Source organism: Perognathus longimembris, chromosome 14, assembly GCF_023159225.1.
Source record: "Perognathus longimembris pacificus isolate PPM17 chromosome 14, ASM2315922v1, whole genome shotgun sequence".
Taxonomy (NCBI): domain Eukaryota; kingdom Metazoa; phylum Chordata; class Mammalia; order Rodentia; family Heteromyidae; genus Perognathus; species Perognathus longimembris.
The window spans coordinates 5061949-5082889 of NC_063174.1; the positions used below are offsets into that span (position 1 = coordinate 5061949).

The 20941-nt window shown below is 36.3% G+C and overlaps 1 non-coding gene across 1 annotated transcript; it reads left to right on the forward strand.

Moving 5' to 3' along the window:
• Positions 1-8598: 8598 nt before the first annotated feature.
• LOC125363747 lies at positions 8599-8706 on the forward strand. Its single transcript, XR_007213328.1, has one exon. It is a non-coding gene; the product is annotated as a U6 spliceosomal RNA (small nuclear RNA).
• The last annotated feature ends 12235 nt before the right edge of the window (positions 8707-20941 follow it).

The window sequence follows — 20941 nt, forward strand, 5'->3', positions numbered from 1 at the left end:
TATCTTGCATACCAGGCTGTATAGGGGATATGAGTTTTTGAGCTTCATATCTGACAGACCTCATTAATATGAACACAAATACTTCACAACAGCCTGTAGTTATTCTTCTGTTTTTAAATTTAGTTTTATTGTCAAGGTGATGTACAGAAGCATATGGTTACATACATAAGGTAGTCAGCCCCTCCCTCATTTTTCTCCCATCTCCCCTCAGTCTTAGTTTGGTACAATGTCACTAGTTTATAGAGAGGTTGGTTACTTTAGCTAATAACAACAGAATGGATAGGAACATTTAATGCAAGATTCAATGAAAAGCAACCTTTCAAATCACTAAATAATTTTGAGAGTAAAAATAAACATTTTGATCTTTGAAATCAACCTCTTATGTTGAAAGCTCCAACAACAAAAGTTTTGATATGGAGGAAGATGATTCTCAGTTTCCTAAGATGTGCAGTGACTGAGCTCTGCAGTACATATCTAAGGGTCCTTCAGAGTCTAGACCTATGTGTGTGTCATATTGGATATCTGACATTGATTATTGGATATTGAATTTGGGTAGCGTAACACACTAGATCTGCTTATACCCTATTATAACCCGTGAATTAAGAAAATTGTCTTCTAATGTAAACGATAGCTATGTTTATGCTTATAGTTCATGTTTTTATGTAAAGTTATTAATAGCAAACATGAACTTAATAATATTGAAATAAGCTGTATTATCAAGATCATGACCTAATCTTCTTAGAAACATTGATGAAATGCATCCTGCTATTATCTAAATTTTTGCAGACAAAGAAATTGCATTGAGAAGTTAGCAAACCCTCTCAAGATAGATCATTAAGTTGATACCCTGGGTATTGTATATACGTTTATCTGAATAGGGAAAGGAAGGGGAACGTCAAAATGACGAGACCAAAAGTGAAAGGCGAACCAATGAAGCAGCAAGACAATATACTGCAAACCAAACTGTACAGCTAGGGGGAAGATTGGGGAGGGGAGACGATGGGAGAGAAATGAGGGAGGAGTTAACAAATTTGATAAGAAATGTACTCACTGACTGAAGTATGTAACTGTAACCCCTCTGTATATCACCTTTGCAAGAAAAATTTAAAACAAAATCCACAGGGGCTATTTCTTAGACCACAGATAACATTGAAAGAATTTGTTCCATTGTTTTTAAGTCCTTCATCAAAGTGTAATCATTGTGGAGGTCTTTAGAGTCATCTTTTTTCATAAAAAGATTATCATAACAATCTCTCTAGCTTTCTAGTCTTACAATCCCCTTTCAACTCAGGAACTTCAGGTGGGTGGCGTGCAGACCTGTTTGTTGCTCCCTCCCGATTTCAGAAGTGACAAGGTTTCAAATGAGCAGATGCAGAATCTGATGTTGGTGACCTAACTCTCATGCAGAAAGGTTAAAATAAAAGACATTCCATTCCTGTGGATAGGTTTTCAAGTTTGCGGTCTCTTTTTCAGAGTTTTTCATTTAAAAGCCTAGAATTATGGACAATTTCCACTTTCAAATACCATTGCCTTCATTCTTTGATTGCCTTGGAAATATGAAATAGCTAATACTTTTACCTTCTTTGAATTAATTTTCAGCCTTCTAAATATTTTCATTCCTGGATTTTAGGTTGGTGTTAACTTATAGAATTTAACATTATAATTAAGGACAGAGGATAATAGGTTAGAACTAAGTAAAGAATAATATAAAATATCTTATTCTTGTAATGTTTTTGTTTTCTTTTCAACAAATTGAGGAGTATATATAGATGATCTAAATATATGTTAATTACTGTTTTAATTATATTTGCGATTGCTACTTAACATTGCAATGCATTGTTACCATGGAACCGATAAATTTTAATTAAACATTTTTATATTAATTTGTCTTTATTTTATGGATTTTTTAGAAACATGCTTAGAGGAGTATACCAATTCTATCATGACATTTATGTATTTGTATACATGATAACCATTTAGATTCTATTTAGTGTTCTTATAATCATGATGTGAATTCTTAGCTGGTTAAAGAATTGTTGTAATTTCCAAACTAGATCTTATATTCACCTTTCGTTGTAATTGTAAACATTGAGAAATAACCCTTCAGGGTCATATTTTTCTTCTATACCATAATGAGAAGGCCTAATTTTCAGAAACATATTCCTATTTAAGAGAACTTAGATATAGAAGATAATTAGTTATATTTTCCCTGTTTTTCTGTTGGACGATTTTCCATGGCTTTCTTACTCTTTTTCAAAAAGCTGCTTTACAATTAGGTATTACCCTTACCCACGATCTGCTTTTCCAATTCTATAGAAAGAAAATATCTTATGGAACATGTTCTATTAATGGAATTATGTCTACAAAAGCGATGCTAAATACCTCGTTATTTTTGCTCAAATAATTAAGTGTTTCCTTTACACACTAGGAACAAAATTATTGGCCAGACTTTGAAGGTGAAGATGAACTGGTGAGCTAGGCTAGCTTACGAAGATGATACAGATTCTCTAGGTAAGAGGAACATTGCAGTGCCTCTACGATGGCTCTGCTCCACGACTTAAATGATCTTAGGCAATCTACTTTCTCTATTTTTATTCCATGAGCACGAAGAAACATAAGGCTGAAATTGGACTCTGTTACCCTGTCTACCAGCCTCATAAAGGAGGCTTTCCTCTAACACTGTTTCTGTTGTCTTTATATATAAAAACTAGTGTGTGTGTGTGTGTGTGTGTGTGTGTGTGTGTGTGTGTACATTCCCCTCTATTGCTGACTGTTGGCACTTTACTCTCTCTAGGAACTACAGTGCTATAGTGCTGTCCTTCCTGCTTCTGTGTTTGGCTGCTTTCCCAATAGGAGAAGATAGAATTAGCTCATACTCCCTGAGGAGGACGGGAGGGGACTCAGCAGGGTGCTTCCTTAGTCCCTTCAACCACTGGCAGGGAGTATTTACAAAGGCACCCCTGGAACCAGCTAACATTGTATTTTGCGATGAGTCGTCCCAGTGCCTCTGTATTCATGCATAGCCAACCCAAGGGAAATAATACACAAATATTAATTATTTGGAGATAATAATATGTGTGCAGAGCTTGATCTGTGTGTACAACTCCCATTGATATTTCATTAGCAAAACGAAAACACATTCACAGTCAATGTTTTCCCAATGCATTTTTAAAGAAGTGTGGGTGTCTTCCAAGGGAAAAGGTATACAGAATTACTGCTTAGCAAAGAAGAAATATGCCTGGGTACAACTTTAATAGCTGAAGTTAGACCCTAGGCTTTAATGCTATGCACTTTATAAATGAGAAAGCATACTAAAGTCTTGTATTATCTCCATAAAGCAAAATCTTCCAATTAAATGGCTGGATCACATCAGTATTTCTTTTTCCCTAATATGGGTTGGACCTGTAGATGGACAAAGAGATAATAAAATTATTATCTATACCATTGGAGGACAAATTGAATGTAGACTCTGTGTGTGTGCATATATGTGTGTAAGTGCATGCACAGCTGCATGCACATACACACACACACAAACACATTTGAACTCAGGGTCTGAGCACTGTCTCTGAGCTTTTATACTTAGAGCTAGAACTCTACCGCTTGAGCTACATCTCCAATTCTCACTACTTCATGGTTAATTGGAGCTCAGAATCTTTCCTGCCTGCTCCAGCTTCATCCAAAATCCCTAGATTTCAGCAACCAGAGTAGCTAGGATTACAGGCATGAACCACCATGCCTGGTGAACCACTGTGAAGGTGACTGTTCATTCAAATAGTGCTAAATATTGTTTTCAACTTTTCTTAGGGAAAAGAATGAAGGAGATTTATAAACAGAGCACTGTTGCATTGTTTGTCTTTGCTACCACTGGTAGATGCTTCTCTAGGCCTCTTCCATGTCTGATGGGAAACTGTTCTCATCTTTCCTTCCATACAGTTCCAGGCTGACACATCTCCTCTCCGGAGAAAAGAGTGTGGCCTGCTGGTAGCAGCACGTGTTCTAAGAGTGAGGAATTATTGAGCTTTCACCTCAACATCAGCTTCCTCAGTGACTTAGGCAAGTTTACTCCCTTATCTCTCTGGTTCCAGACCTGTAAAGGAAAGAGTGTGAGCAGTAATTCAGTAATTAATGTTGGTGAAGTGTTACAGCAATTCCAAATATTACTATCATTTGCTTCAACACAGTTGGTTCATTTAAGCACCTCCCCCCACCTGCACACCATGAATGCAAGCATGTTAGCTAATTAAACTCTGAATACATATACGTCTTTTCGGCAGAAATAAGCTAACAGTCTCATAAATTTACACATAGACCATGTTTTAAAATGTTCTTAAGAGCTTATGTATTTTTAGTTTGGAACACATTTTTCCTATAAAAACAGTATTGGTAGTTGTTTGGGCAAGCCAATATTGTCTTCTCTGGTAATGAGAGTTTTTAGTAAAAATACTCTAAAGTGATCCTGATTTTACAATGAAGAAGAAATGATAAATTTTCTTGACATTTCTTGCTTAACAAAAGAAAGGAAAAATAGCAACAAGAAACATGAGTACTTCAAGAAGCATCTGATTTTACTGGGATAGAAGTCATTAATACAACATTTATTCCTTATTTATCATTTCAGAAATGGTATTTGAGTGTATTTCTATGTCCGACACTATTTTCAAGCCCAGGGACCTAGGGACAAATGGAAGAGAAAACTGTCCTCAAAGATGAGGGAAAATGGAAAACAAGCAGATAAGTATTCATTCGGATGGACTGAACGTTCGATGGAACATGACAAAGCAGGAAAGGGGTGGGTGACTGCGAGTAGGAGGTGCTATTTTCTCTGGAGTTCTTACAGAGAACCTGCAATTAGATGACATTTAGTCATAAGCTGAAAGGTTGGAAAGCCAAGCATACAGTATCTGGAGGTAGAGCACTGCAGACAGAATGTACAGCAAGTGCAAAGCCCTGATGTAAAAATGTGTTGAGATTATTAGCGGAGCAGCAACGAAGCTAATGTATCTAGAATGCAGTGAGAAAGACTTGTGGCAGTAGACAATGTCATAACTCTTACACTTCACGTGATTACATGGCCTTCTGACTATGGCAAATTCTTCATAGTTTTACAGTGGAATATGGGAAGAAAATGAAAGATTGGGAGTCTACGTCCGACAGGGCCTGATTTATTTACTCTGATAGTACAAAAAAAACAAAACATGGTAAAAAGAGTGGTAGGAACAATTATGTCTCCACTCCTTCCTTATTGGAATCATACCACTTAGGAGTATTTCCTTATGTGGCAAAAGAGACTTTGCTTATGTGATTGAACAGAGAATTTTGAGATTTGGAAAATTTCCTGGATTATAAGGGCATGTTGGATGCAATCACCATGGTCTCTGTAACAGAGTAGCAGATATGGAGCTGCATGAGGTGATAGGACTATAGGCCATAGATGAGGTGACAATGGAAAGACTTAGAAAAAAATAGAGGAGGGGCTGGGGATATGGCCTAGTGGCAAGAGTGCTTGCCTCGTATACGTGAGGCCCTGGGTTCAATTCCCCAGCACCACATATATAGAAAACGGCCAGAAGCGGCGCTGTGGCTCAAGTGGCAGAGTGCTAGCCTTGAGCAAAAAGAAGCCAGGGACAGTGCTCAGGCCCTGAGTCCAAGCCCCAGGACTGGCAAAAAAAAAAAAAAAAAGAAAAAAATAGAGGAAAGGGCCATGCGCCAAGGAATGTAGGCAGCCTATAGAAACCATAAAAGGTAATGAAGAGGTCTTTCCTTTAAAAGGTTCCTACTTGGAGCTAATGAGAAATGCCAACACCTTAGTTTAGCTCAAAAACCAAACTTGGACTTATGACTTCTAGAACTGTAAAAGAAAAAAAAATATTTGTTGCTTCAAGCCACGAAGTTTGTGCCAATATTTTGCCATAGCCCCAGAAGACTAATATAAGGGACTAATACAATCTTCAAGATGGAATGGCTTCCTCTAGACTGATAATGCCAGAGGTACACAGAAGTTGTAAAGTTGTGGGTTGTGATAATAGGATTTGCTCATGAGAGAATGGAAGACAGGAATAAGGGACCACTCTCATGATTTGTGTCTGGCATCTGGTAGGATAGAACTTCCATTTGTTGATAGGGCAATGGTGGCCAAAAAGAAATAGTTTTTGATAATGTATTAATTTCCATCCATCATCCCAGGCTTACAGGTACCTATCCATGCTTTCATTTAATTTGACATCCAGCCTAAGATTTTTCAAGTGAATCCTCTGGAACACCTGCATCAGAATCATCAGGCTGATGATTAATTATGTAAAATTTAGACCTTCAGCAGAAAGGATGAATGAGAAACATTTGGGCCAGCACCCAAGAAAATACTTTATAACAAGCTCCTCAGAGAGAAAAAAAGCTTGTTCACTGAAGTTTGTAGAATACTGATCTTGTAGTGCTTTATTATTGTAATTTTATTTCAGTGCATGCGATTTTTCTTTATTAGGATGCATGTTATTAGCTCTGTAAGAAGTTGCTGTTTAGTCTACAAAAGCAATTACGTTCTCTTCTCTCTTTGTATCTGTTCTTGTCTCTGTCTCTCTCTGTGTCTCTCCTTGTCTCTCTGTCTCTGTCTCTTGCACTCATTTCTTTCTCTTAAAGAAAAGTAAAGGTAAGGACTGTAAGAATGGAAAGACTGGACCTCATTAGAAGTACAACTTTTTGCATAAAAGACATTTCACCATGTGGATTTATGAGGTATAAGCAAGGCAGTAAACTCACGATTCTCCTTCAGTAGAAATAATAGGGAAGCACACAATATTTGAGTGTAACAGAGCTGCCTTTGTATGATTTGGAGAAGGAAGTATAATGTGTGTTGAAGGGGTATATGTAATCAAATATGTAGAAATACAAGAAGCTTTCTTTGAGACCTTGTCTGGAGGTGGGAGTGTAAACTTGGTCAACCATGCTGGAAAGCAGTTATGGAGGTGCCTCAAAAGACTAAACATAGAGCTCCCCTCTGCCCCAGCAATTTCACTCTTGGGCATTTATGCAGATGATCACAAACAAGGCCACACTAAAGCTATGAGTACAACCATCTCCATTGCTGCATTACTTGCCATAGCTATGATATGGAACCAACCCAGATGCCCCTCAGTCAATCAATGGATCAAGAAAATGTGGTATATGTACAGAATGGAATTCTATGCCTCCATCAGAAAGAATGACACTTTCCCATTTGTAAGGAAATGGAACGATTCAAGAAAGTCATATTGAGTGAAGTAAGCCAGACCCAAGGAAACACAGGCTCCATGGTTTCCCTCATTTGTAATAATATAAGCCTCGGATATTCCTAGCAGAGGATCACAATAGCTCAATAGCTATGTACATATGACCATATAAAATGATGCTAATTAAAATGAAGTCTAAGATATGGAAACAAGCAGCTTCGTTTTGGGTTGGTTTTTCTTTTTCTTTTCTTTTCATTTTCTTTTGAAGTGTACGCTTTGCAGTTATTTCTTTTGTCTTTTGTTTTTTCTCCTCTGGTTTATTCCCGGTAGTCACTGTTTCTGATTTCGGTACCCTTTGTGTGTATTTAAGTTTGTCTGATTTGGGAATAGGAAGGGGAATCACAGAAATGGTGGGAGAAAAGTTGAGCTGATGCAATAGTGATACTCACTAGACACTATGTTGGAAATGAACTTCACCCTCTGAAGACGTTTTGTGATTTACCTATGTTCTGTCTTACAATACAGTCAGCTCTCAGTGCTTAAGCAGATATATTTTCAAGCAGGACTTCCACAGTAAAAGCATGATGGTTATTCTGTTTAACCTTTACAATTGCCTTGTATGTACACCATATGGTATAGGAATTTAAAAGCTCCTTCAATACACTCTGAAACAATTTTTTTTTTGTGTGTAGCCTATGTGTTCACAGTCTGATATTAGAAATTTAATCAACTTCAAAGCAGGGTTAATTTTTTTGGCAATTGTAGCCTTAAATGTGTAATTGTATGTTCATTGAACAAACTTTCCTAGCTAATGAAGGTATCACAAAGAGTAGTTAACTGTGGTACCTGTAATCTTAGCAATTCAGAGGTTAGCACAGGAAGATAAGGAGTTTTAGGCTAAACTGGGACACAAAGTGAGAGCCTGTATCAAAAGAAAGAAAAAACCCCACAGCAACTGAGGGGAAGATGGCAGGTTGCTGACCGAGGAAAGGCTCCCCCTGTCCACACAAAGTACAGGGCTTGCGATGTGAGTTAACTGAGGACATCAGCCAAAGTATAGGCAGACACAGTCTAGCAGAAATTAAAAAGAAATTATTGAGTCTTAAGCCTGTGAATGTGGGGAAAAAGCAAGCAATCAAACAAACAAATCCCCTCCTACACATGGGAGTAGATTCCCATGTTGTAACTCCTTTATACAATTAACTGGCAGGCTAACAGAATGAATACCAGAAAGCTGAAACACATTTTCTTTGAGAGAGATGGGTCTTAAGGGGAGGGAATAAATGAATGGAAGAGGAATGGTGGGAGGATGAATCTCGTCATAATATTCAGTGCCCGTACGAGAAAATGAACAAAATAAGTTGAGAGGATGGGAGGGTTTAAGAGAGATGGAAGGGTGCTCGCTTTGGCAGCACATATACCCCAAATTGGAACAATACAGAGACGATTAGTACGGCCCCTGCACAACGATGACACACAAATTCCTGAAGCATTCCATATTTTTAAGGCGAACCAATGTAACATCAATACTCACAAAACAATATCCTGTAAACCAACTGTACAACACGGGGCAGGAGGAGTTGGGGAGGAGGGAAGGGGGAGAAAAATGAGGGAGGTGCTCACTGCCTTACATATGAAACTGTAACCTCTCTGTACATCACTCTGACAGTAAATAAATTTGAAAAAAGAGAGATGGAAGGTTGATGGAGGTGGTGGCACTAATCAAGATGAATTGTACACACCAATTAATATGTTGAATTGGAGCCCCTTTGTATAGCTGCTTGAAGAAAAAGGAAACATATCACAGAGAAAGAAGTATAGTTAGCTGGAAAAGGTGATATTAAGGTATGTCCTTGCCTGGTGTAAGAAGTGATCCCAAAGATGTGACTTGAAGTCTTATTTCCCTCTTGGTAACTAATAAGGGAAGGTGTGATAGCTCAGTAGATTCAGGGCTTCTCCTTTCCATCGCCTCGCTCTTTCATTGCTGGAGTGGTGTCTCGAGGCCAGTCTGCAGGAAAGGAAGACTCCTCTCCTCTTTAGAAAGATATTCCACCTGTGCGCATATCATGCCTTTCACATTTCATAGATAAAACTCAGTGGTTTGTGACTCAAGTGCAAAAGAGGTTACACACCGAAGTCTGGAGGTGGGATAACCTGTGCTTACCAAAGAAAAGAACAGATATTTGCAAAATAGCGGTTAGCTTCAGTCACAAAGGAATGGTCTTCTATTACGTACCATGAGGTTTTCTTGCCACTGGGTTTGTATACCTTTCTCTGCCTCTAATGTGCTGCTCACAATTCTACTGTCAAGGTTTGACTCATTCTTTAAGTGTCAGATTAAACTTCATCTCCTTCATGAAGCCTTCTGTGGTAGAGAAAATACATTTTACTAAACATATCTTTTTGTTCGTAATTCTCAGCCATTGGGCAGTGGAAGATACAGGGAAGTTGAAATGAAGAAGAATTTTGTAAGTTCAGATTTAATGCGCCCTTCTTACACTGCTATGGAGATGTAGAACCTAAAGTTCCAGATGAGAAAACCACAGGAAGTCAGAGCATTCTGTACTATAGAGTCCCGGGTGGGGACCCAACGTGTGTTGAATAAATATTTTTGAATTATTTTTTTAATTAAAGCACCAAGATTATTGAGGGTATCAGAACATAGCTAAGAACTCTTCATCCACATGATTGGAGTTGATTGCTTTCTTTCATTAATTATGTGTGTATGTATGATGTATAGGTGCTTGCACAGCACTTAATACTTTTAATACTTAATACTGTATATTTCTAGTTTCTGGAGAAAGTTAAGTTTAACGATATCTGTATTATAATAGGTCTCAGTGAAGACTGATTGCTTAATTTTGAGAGCTAGAATAATTGAGCAAGAAACAGGGAAGTATGAGAGAGGATGACACAATGAAAATACAGGAAATTTATCAGCAAAAATATGGCATGGTGTAAAAAAATTACTGGGAAGTCATTTCACTTGAAGATGACGTTTTATTTTAGGATCACTACCTGTCTTTGGAAAGATTGTAGCCAGAGTTATCCTTTGTGTCATTTTTGATTGGATAAACTTTGTACATTTTATTCTAGTGTTTACTTAAAATTTATTTATTAATTTACTTATTGTCAACATGATGTACAGTTTCATACGTATGGAAGTGAGTACATTCCTTATCAAACTTGTTACCTCCTTCCTCATTTTTCTCCCACCTTCCCCACTTCTCCATATCCCTTCCCCCATGAGTTGTACAGTTGGTTTACAGAATATTGTCTTGTAAGTATTGCTGTTGCATTGGTTTGCTTTTTACCCTTTGTCTCTCCATTTTGATGTTCCCATATCTTGGAGTTCATTTTTCTTAGCATCATCTTATGTGTTCATATGTACTTACCTATTGAGGGAATGCGATTTTCTGCTAGGACTACCCTAGATATATACTAAATATTAACAATGAGGGAAACCACAGAGTCTATGTTTCTTTGAGTCTGGCTCACTCCACTTAATATGAATTTTTTCCAAGTCTTCTCATTTCCTGAAGGAAGCATAGAATTCCACTGTGTATATGTACCACATTTTCTTGATCCATTCATCTACTGAGGGGCATCTGGGTTGGTTCCATATTTTAGCCATGGTAAATTGTACTGCGAGGAACATAGTTGTACTGGTGGCCTTAGTGTGGTCTTGCTTGTAATCTTTTGGGTAAAATACCCCAAAGTGAGGCTCCTGGGTCATCAGGGAACTCTGTTTAGCCTTTTGGGGAACTTCCATTCTGCTTTCCAGAGTGGTTGAACAAGTTTGCACTCCCACCAACAGTGTAGTAGGGTTCCCTTTAGGCCACATCCCCACCAATAACCGCTGTTATTAGTTTTCTTGATAGTGGCCATTGTTAGTGGGGTGAGGTGGAATCTCAACATTATTTCGATTTGCATTTCTTGTATAACCGGTGATATTGAGCTCTTCTTCATGTGCCTCTTGGTCATTTGCATTTCTTCTTCAGAGAAGTCTCTTTTTAAGTATTTCACCCATTTGAAAGGGGTGAGTTGTTTCTTTGAGGATTTGTTTTGGGGAAATTTAATTTTTTGTGTTCTAAGTATATTTTAGATATGAAGCCCTTATCTGTTGTATGGCCAGTGAAGATCGCCCAATCTGAGGGCTTTCTGTTTATCTTGCAAGCTATGTCCTTTGTGGTGCAGAAGCTCTGCAGTTTGATGCAGTCCCATTTGTCCAACCTTTCTTTGATTTGTTGTGTTTCCGGGTCTTTATTATGAAAGTTTCAGCCCGTGCCAAGGAGCCCAAGTGTTTCTCCTGTTCCTTCTTATAATGTTTTCAGGTTATCTGCTTTTACCTTGAGGTATTTGATTCATTTCAAATTGATTTTGGTACAGAGTGATATGTAAGGATTTAGCTTTAGCTTGTTACAGGTGTCTAACTAATTCTTCCAGCACCATTGGTTGAAGAGGCTGTCTTTCTTCCATCCTATGTTTTTTAGCTCCTTTATCAAAGATTGAGTGGCCATAGTTCTGTGGATTCATTTCTGGATCTTCAGTTCTATTTCATTGGTCCTCAGGCCTGTTCTTGTGACAATACAAAGCTGTTTTATAATACTATAACTTTGTAATAGAGTATGAAGTTTGGTATTGATATCCTTCCAGTACTGTTCTTCCTGCTTAGGAGTGTTTTTGGCACTTTGGGTCTTTTATGAATTTTGGATTGCTTCTTCTATTTCCTTAAAGAATGGTGTTGGGATATGGATGGATATTACATTGAATTTTTAGATAACCTTGGCAGTATTGCCAGTTTCATGATGTTAATCCTCCCAATCTAGGAGCATGGGAGGTTTTTAAATTTCCTTCGTTTTACTTTAATTTCCTTTTTCAGGTTTTTAAAGTTCTCATCATAAAAGTCTTTCACTTTTTTGGTTAAGGTTATTCCTATGTAATTTTTTTGAGGTTATTGCAAAAGGAGTTGCTTTCCTGTTTTCTGCATCACTGTTCACATTACTACCATACCGAAAAGCCATTGATTTTGGGTGATTTATTTTATATTCTGCAATTGTGCCACAGTTTTGGATCAGCTCAAGTAACCTGAGAGTAGATCCCATTGATTGTTTAAACACAGGATCACGTCATCTGCAAAGAGAGAGTTTCACTTCATCTTTCCTTATTTGGATCCTCTTTATATTTGCATCTTGCTTTATTGCTCTGGTTAGGAATTCTAGTACTATGTTGAAGAGGAGTAGAGAGAGTGGATATCCTTGTCTTGCTCCTGATATGAAAGAAAATGGCTTTAACTTTTTGCCATTAAGCATAATGCTAGCTGTATGTTTGTCATGTGCAGCCTTTATTATATTCAGGAATGTTCCCTGGATTCCTGGTTTCTCCAAAGCTTTCATCATAAATGTGTGTTGGAATTTGTCAATTGCTTTCTCCACATCTATAGAAATATTCATGTGATTTTTGTCCTTGTTACTATTGACGTGGTGCATTACATTAATTGATTTACATATATTAAACCAGCTTTGTACCCCTGGAATGAATCCAGTTTCAAAGAAGCAACTATTTGTTTTGTTGAGTCTTTCTATGTTTTTTTTTTAAACTCTAATTCATTTAATTCGGATTTAATTTTAATTATTTGTTTTGGTCTATTGGTTTGGGGTTTGGTTTGAGGCTGTTTATCAAGTAGCTTCAGTGCATCATTAAATTGTTGGATTGTGGTTACTCCAGTTTGCGGATGTAGGCGCTCAGAGCTATAAATTTTCCTCTGAGTACTGCCTTTGCTGTGTCCCAAAGGAGCTGGTATTTTGTGTGCTCATTTTGGTTAAATACCAAAACATTTGAATTTCCATTCTGATTTCTTCAATGACCCACTGGTGGTTCAACAATGTGTTCTTCAATCTCCATGAGTTGCAGGATTTTCTATGTTGGCTTTTTTTGTTGTGCTCTAATTTTATTCCATTATGGTCTGAGGGAATGCAGGGAATGATTTCACTATATCTGAATTTGTACAGATTTGCTTTGTGCCCTAAAATGTGATCTATTTTGGAGGATGGTCCATGTGCTGCTGAGAAGAACATAAATTCTGGTGTTGCTGGATGGAATATTCTGTAGATGTCAGTTAAGACTACTTGACCTATGCAATTGTTTAGTTTTGAATTTTTTTGTTGAGTTTTTGCAAGTTGATCTGTACAGAGGTGACAGTGGTGTGTTAAAAGTATCCAACAATCAACGTTTGTGTGTTTTTAGAGTCAGAAGTGTTTGTTTGATGAAGTTGGGTGCTTCAGCATTTGGTGTATAGATATTTAGGATGGGTATATTCTCCTGTAGTACAGATCCCTTTATTAGTATGTAATGACCTTCCTTGTCTCTTCTTACTGATTATAATTTGAAGTCAGTTTTATCTGGTACTAGGATTGTAACTCCAGCCTGTCTATGGGGGATGTTTGCTTGATAGATTTTATTAGAGCCTTTCACTTTCAGAATATGTTTGCTTTTGTGTGCAAGATGTGTCTCTTGAAGACAGCAGGAAGATAGATGTTGAGTTTTTGATCAAACTTGTCAGTCTATGTCATTTAATTGGAGAGCTAAGTCCATTAATATTGAGAGTTAAGATTGAGAGGTGTTTGTTAGTTCCTTTCATTATATCTATCTTGTAAGGACTGTGCCTTTTTGATTCTTGCTCTAATAACCTGGTTTCCTATTTAGGGTGTTTATTCCACAGATCAGGCTATAGATTCAATTTTAATACTGTGGATTAAATATCCATATTACCATTACTATCATTCAGTATTGTGTGTTGTTTCTTATTTCATGAACCCACATATAAGTTTGCTACAGGATGAATGTTACCATTTTAAGTATGCTTTTATTTCCCCAAGTACTTAATATGTCACAAATATTTATTTTCTTTTTCCCTTATCAATAATAAGACAGATTAAAAAAAACAACAACTAGAGTCATAGTTTTTTCTTGAACTCTGAACTTCTCTCCATGACTATCATCATACAGTGAAAATTGCAAGACCAGGGTTGGATTTAAATCGTTTATCATATTTAAGTCATTCCTAAGGGCAAGAAGCAGAATGGAAAGAAACACGAGAAAGTAAAATAATTTTTCTTGCTGCTTATATTTTAAGAGAGCAAAGAATTTAGGGTTAAAACTTGCCTAAGTTTATGCACTCTTTATACATAAGTGGATTTTGTAATGTGTACTTAGATAATGTAGTGGGAAAATCACAGTTTACACTGGTGTATTATCAGTAACAACACAGTTGTTTGAGGCTAAAATTAAAGGAAGGAATTTAGAATTGCTTTTTATGTCAGAATAGGAGAAAATGTTTGAAGCAACTGAGATGTAATTATTTAAACATAAGCTTGTACTGAAAAAGAGATAAATCAGTCATCTCATCTGGTTTTCCCTCCACACTCATTTTATGTGACATAAGAAGTGGCCTACATCATTATTTACATTTATTCTTTCTATTCTATAAATGTATTATCAACTGTTGAAAAATTACTATTTGCAACACTTTCATGGGGAGGGAAAGAGGAAAATGTCCCACTCAGTGTGAGATTTATGTTTGCTGTAGCCAACAAGAATTGCTTGTGCATATTTAAAGGGAAGAATTTGGCTCCCTTCTGCAAAAGTTTCAGGCCACAAAAGTTCAAGTTACCACCTAGGAGTTCTCATTGAGGACTACTGTATGCAAACACATATGCTGTGGATTGATTCGTACTTAATTACCAGACCACCAACTTTGCAAATGCCATTAGTTGCAATACAATCTCAGACAATGCAAAACCATCCTGATCACGTTCTGATCTCTCCAGTGTGTTTCAGACCATCAGTTGAAGGCTTAGAAGGAGCAGGCATTATTTCATGCTTAGGTGCCAAGTTGATAGGAAAAAGGTGTACATGCTATAGTGAATTCACAGTTAGAATTCAAGTGAGGAACCCAACTGAATATTACATTCATGGATAAACAATGAAAACTTGAAAGCCATAATTTCAAGTTTTATTTCTGAAGGTATTGGCATATGACAAGAAATTATGAAATCTAACACAATACAAAATTGAACATGAGGGATTTACATAGTGATAAGTAGCTTAAGAATATGCAAGAGATGTAGAATATCTTCAGAATACCGATCTCAGTTTTATGAAGCAGAAACTCAATAGTAGTTTTCAAATGGAAATTCCTTTAAATTTCCAGGGTTATTTAGATATATACATACAGAACTTCCCAAAATGACAAATGGACACATGTGACCTTTGGATGTTGACACATGTGGATAAACAATGTTCATACTTGAAAACTAACATTGCTATACAGAATTTACTAGGTAAAGTGTGATGAAGTGAAATTTTGTAAGTAGTACTTTACTTTCAAAAGGAGGAAAAGTTTATATATACATCCTCTTTCATCTGACTGGTGAAGAAGAGAAGTATGGCATGGATGTGAATTGGTTCTTGTATTTTTACAAGATAACATACTAGGCATATCATCACTAACAAATAGAAAAAAAACCCTAAAGAAATAGTTGACAAAAGTTTAAAATACAGAGATGTATCAGAATATTTCTTCTTGATTTGGTGTCAGTATTGCCTAAACTGGTCTGATCCAATGCAATCTCTATCCAGATCTTAGCAGATGTCCTTATAGATATTGATAATCTAATTCTAAAAGTCATGTGAAATTTCACAAGATGTAGACTAACCAAGCAATCCAGGAAAAGAAGAATAAGTAGAGGTATACTTCTCTTCTTCATATTATTAAATTCATTTTTATAGTCTCATTTTAAAAATTACCATTGCATTGTTGAACACAGGCGCTTCAATTCAACGTGTGGAAACATGTTTCAATTTCAAAATTCAGTACAAACCATGAGAACCATGACAATGTTACAGCTGCACAAACAGAGATATGCAGATCAGTGGAATAGAATTGAGAGTTCAGAAATAACAGCATAAGTCTGTTGTCAACTGATTTTTAAAATAAGAGTGCTACAATCATTTAATGAAGGAAAGAATATTTTTTCAACAAAAGGTGTTCAAACAGCTGAAAAGCTGTATGCGAAAGAATGAACTTGGAACATTGCTGCGTACTACATATAAAAGTGAATTCAAAGAGATGAAAAAACTAAATATGAGTTAAACCTATAAAACTTTTGCAAGAGAACAAAGACAAAAAATAAACCTTATTTTACTGGGGGCAGAAGATCCTTACATAGAATATCAAAAGCAAGAAAAAAAAAAAAGAAAAAGGAAAGAAAAGAAGAGTCAATTGAACCTCATTAAAACTAAAATTTCTGTATAACAAAGCACATGGAGAGAGCAAAGAAACCCCACAGACTTAGAGAAATATTTGCAAAACATATATTCATTAAGAGACTTTCATGAATATATAATGAACTCTCAATACCATACAAAAAAGTGAAAAAATAACCAAATTAAAAATGAGTAAAAGCTCTCAATAGACACTTCTCCAAGGAATAATCATAAATAGCCAATAAGCTCATAAAGATGCTTAATATCATTAGACAGCAAGGAAATGCAAATCCACAATGAGATGTTGCTGACTACAAGCAAAAAATAAGACAACTGTCCTTAATGATATTAAGAAATTGAATTCTCCCTCCCCTGCTGGTAGGAATGCAAAACACTAAGGAGACATAATCCAGTAACTCCTCAAATAATTAAAGAGACTTTGAGTTACTATGTGACTCAGAAACCAGATGTATACATAAGAGAAACAAATGCTCACCCTAAAACTTACACATCAGTGTTTTTAGTAATGCTATTTGTCATGCCCCAAAGCTAGAAACAACACAATACCTACCTGCAGAATGATGGGCAGATTAATCTTCAGCCCATCCAATGGAGTTAGCTTTTGAGGCACAGAAAGTAGAGAATCCTGCCTTACCTGCCACTTTATTTAACCTTCAAAAATATTATCCTAAGTAAAAGACACAAGTCAATAAATAAACATACTGTATGATTCCATTCATATGACAACCCAAAGCATGGTAATCTATAAAGACAGAAAGTAGGAAGGTGATCATTGATTGGTTGGACAGAAGGTGAATGAGAAAGGGAAGATGACCCTAATTAAAGGGAATAGGAGCTGATGAACATATTCTGAAGTCACTGTGGTGATGGTTTAGACATATCTATGAATATAATAAATATATACTAAATATACTAAACACATATTTTGTGTATATATATAGCTATATAATATGTATACATATATGCTAAATGTATACTAAATATACTAATACTACTAAATTAATTGGCTTTTTAACAGACAAATAAAAATTACACATTAGTCATGTAAATAATGTTTTGAAATAGATACACATTATGAAATGGCTAAATTAAGCCAATTAACATACACATTACTTCACAGTATATCATGTTAATTGTAGTGCATGTAAATTGTGTCCTTAATAAAGTGTTTATCTATCTAAGACAATGTCCCTTAGAGTTTTTACTCAAGGTTGGCATCTACCACTTGAACCACATTTCTACTTCTGAATTATTTTTTGGTAGATAATTAGAAATAAGAACTGCACAGACTTTTACACGAGTGGGCTTCAAACCATGGTCCTCAGACCTCAGCCTCCAGAGTAGCTGAGATTACAGGCGTGAGCCACCAGGCTTGAAATTTTTATTGTTTTGAAGGAAAGTTTTGTGGGCTTCTTAACTCATGCTGTACTCTTAACTGTAAGGCTAAGTAGCAACTATGGAAAGGTAAATAATATGAATGCTGGAAAAAAGACACATAACAATGTGTCAAATACTATAAAATTTAATATTCTTTTGTTAAGGGGCTGGAAATATGGCCTGGTGGTAGACTGCTCGCCTTGTATACATGAAGCCCTGGATTCAATTCTTCAGCACCACATATATATAGAAAAAGCCAGAAGTGGCACTGTGGCTCAAGTGGCAGAGTGCTAGCCTTGAGTAAAAAGAAGCCAGGGACAGTGCTCAGGCCCTGAGTTGACTGGCAAAATATATATGTAGTCTTTTGTTATGAATGAATAATTATACAACATTTTAGCATCTTTTGAATTGAAGCAAAATATTTCCAAGGCTGAAAATTAGGTAGACGTTCTGCTAGACCTTGGATTTTGATCTATGAGCAGTTAAAAGCAGTCTTCTGTCAGAGGTCCTCATCATTCTCTACTGACTTAACTGGAAATGCGAAAGCTCTATCAGGGTGGCCTTTAAAATATTGTTTTCCAGGCAAAATCTCTAGAGGAGAAAAACAAAGTGGATAAAAGACAGTGGTGAGTGGACTCAAGAAAGAAATGAAAGTAAAGGTGGTTGCAATCCTATTGCTGTGGTAGCATAGACTGGCTGGAATGTAAATCAGCATACAGCACAGATGTATGAATAACTGAATAATGTTTATTGCAGCAGTATTCACAACAACCAAGTTATAAAATTTGTCTAGGTACACAGCAACAGACATATCGACAAAGGAAATATAGTATGTATATACTTTGATGTACTATTCAGCCATAAAGAAGAATAAAGTTATGGCATTTGAAGCAAAATAGATGGAAGTAGAGATCAACATGTTAAGTGAAATAAGCCAGGCTTACAAGGACAAATACTGCATATTTCCTCTGATATGTGGGATCTAAATCTAAAATAAAAGGACTCGAACATAAATGGGAAACGATTGGGAAAGCAGCAGGAGGTAGGGGGAGAAGAGGGTGAGTGGGGAAAATAAATGATCTAAGTACGCTTAATGCTTATATAAAAAAGTCATAAACATTTAAAAATTTCAAAAAGTTAAAGAACAAGTATTTGGAGAAAAGGGGAGAAATTGATCAAAATCCATGATGTACATGTAAGAAACTATCAGAAACCCTTCACATCGATCAATTGATATATACTAATAAAAGTATCTTTAAAAAGATGCTATACATAAGATTGCACAAAGGTGGTAAGTGGCAAAGTTAAAGCAGGATATATGTTGGGTCTTTCAGAGGAAGTAGATCAGAACATCAAGCCTATGTAATGTAATTACAAAAAGAATGAGAGAACCACAAGTTTACACGTCACTGAACTTGAAAATGTAATATCAAAGTTGAAAGGCAGGATAACTTAGTTGCTGGCAAGTTTGAAATAACTTGGTCAAAGACACATAGAGAGATGAGTGAGAAACTTTGAACTAAGAGTCAATTATTTTAGGGGGAGATTTAAGTCCTATTCAGAGGATATCACTTTCCTACTAAAATAGAAGGGGACCCATGCAGCAAAGTATGTTTCTAGAAGCATAATTTAGAGAGTCTTTTGAATAAAACAGAAGAACTTTAAATTTTTTAAAATTTATTTTAACCATTCAGTGTGTTTACTTGTAGATTTATAGGTACATTCTAATTACCACAGATGAGGGAAACAATGTATCTTATATGTGTCTGGCTCTGGCTTACTTCATTTAATGTAACTCCCCCCCCCCCAATCTTTCCATTTCCTTTCTATGGAATAATATCATTCTTTCTTATGGATGAGTGGAATCCCATTATGTATATATACCACACTTTCTTGATCCATTCATCCACTGAGAGACATCTAGGTTGATTGCATAGCTAAACAATACTGCAATGAACATAGATGTGCTGGTGGCTTTGGTGTGGCCTGGTTTTTCGTCCATTGGATAAATGCTCAGTAGTAGAATTGCTGGGTGATAAGAGAAGCTCTATGTTTAGTCTTTTAAGAGACCTCCATATTGCTCCATACTGTGGGACCTCCATATTGTGGTTGAATGAGTTTATATTACCACCAACAGTGTAATTGAGTTCCCTTTTGGCCATATCTATGCCCAGAATTTGTTAATGTTAGTTTTCCTGATAATGGCCATTCTAATTAGAATGAGGTAGAATCTCAGTTTTGTTTTGGTTTGTCAGAGGAGCTTACCACATTAAAGTTTCAGCTCAATTATATGTTAGAAATCATTTTATATAGAATAATTCAGGGGAAATAGATATGAAGACACTATAGAGTTTTCATTACACAGCTAGTATTATATGTACACATACATATATAATCACATAAATTATATATATAATACACATGCTACACACCTATAGAATTAATTGAGATGATATTGAAGAAGTTGAATGGCAGTAAAAAGATCATAAAGAATTAACTATTATAAAGACAAGTTTTAAGACATAGGAAATACATGGCTTTAGAAGTATTATTCCACCATAAATAATGAGTATAGATTTTTCTGAAGTATTTAATCTAATATTCATCTAAATCAAATGTAGATTGAAATAATTTTAATTATATATATATATATATATTTTTTTTTTTTGGCCAGTCCTGGGCCTTGGACTCAGGGCCTGAGCACGGTCCCTGGCTTCTTCCCGCTCAAGGCTAGCACTCTGCCGCTTGAGCCACAGCGCCGCTTCTGGCCGTTTTCTGTATATGTGGTGCTGGGGAATCGAACCTAGGGCCTCGTGTATCCGAGGCAGGCACTCTTGCCACTAGGCTATATCCCCAGCCCCTTAATTAATATTTTAAAGGATGGACAAATGAAAGAGAAGAGAGGAAGAATGTAGTCAAGAATCCAATGTATATCCTACAAAACTAAGAAGAGTGAGGGAAGGGACGGGTCAGAGAGGGGTGAGAATATTGAGAAGAGCGACATTCACTGCCTTACATATGAAACTGTGACCCCTTTGTACTTCACTTGTACAATAAAGGAAAAGAAATAGAAA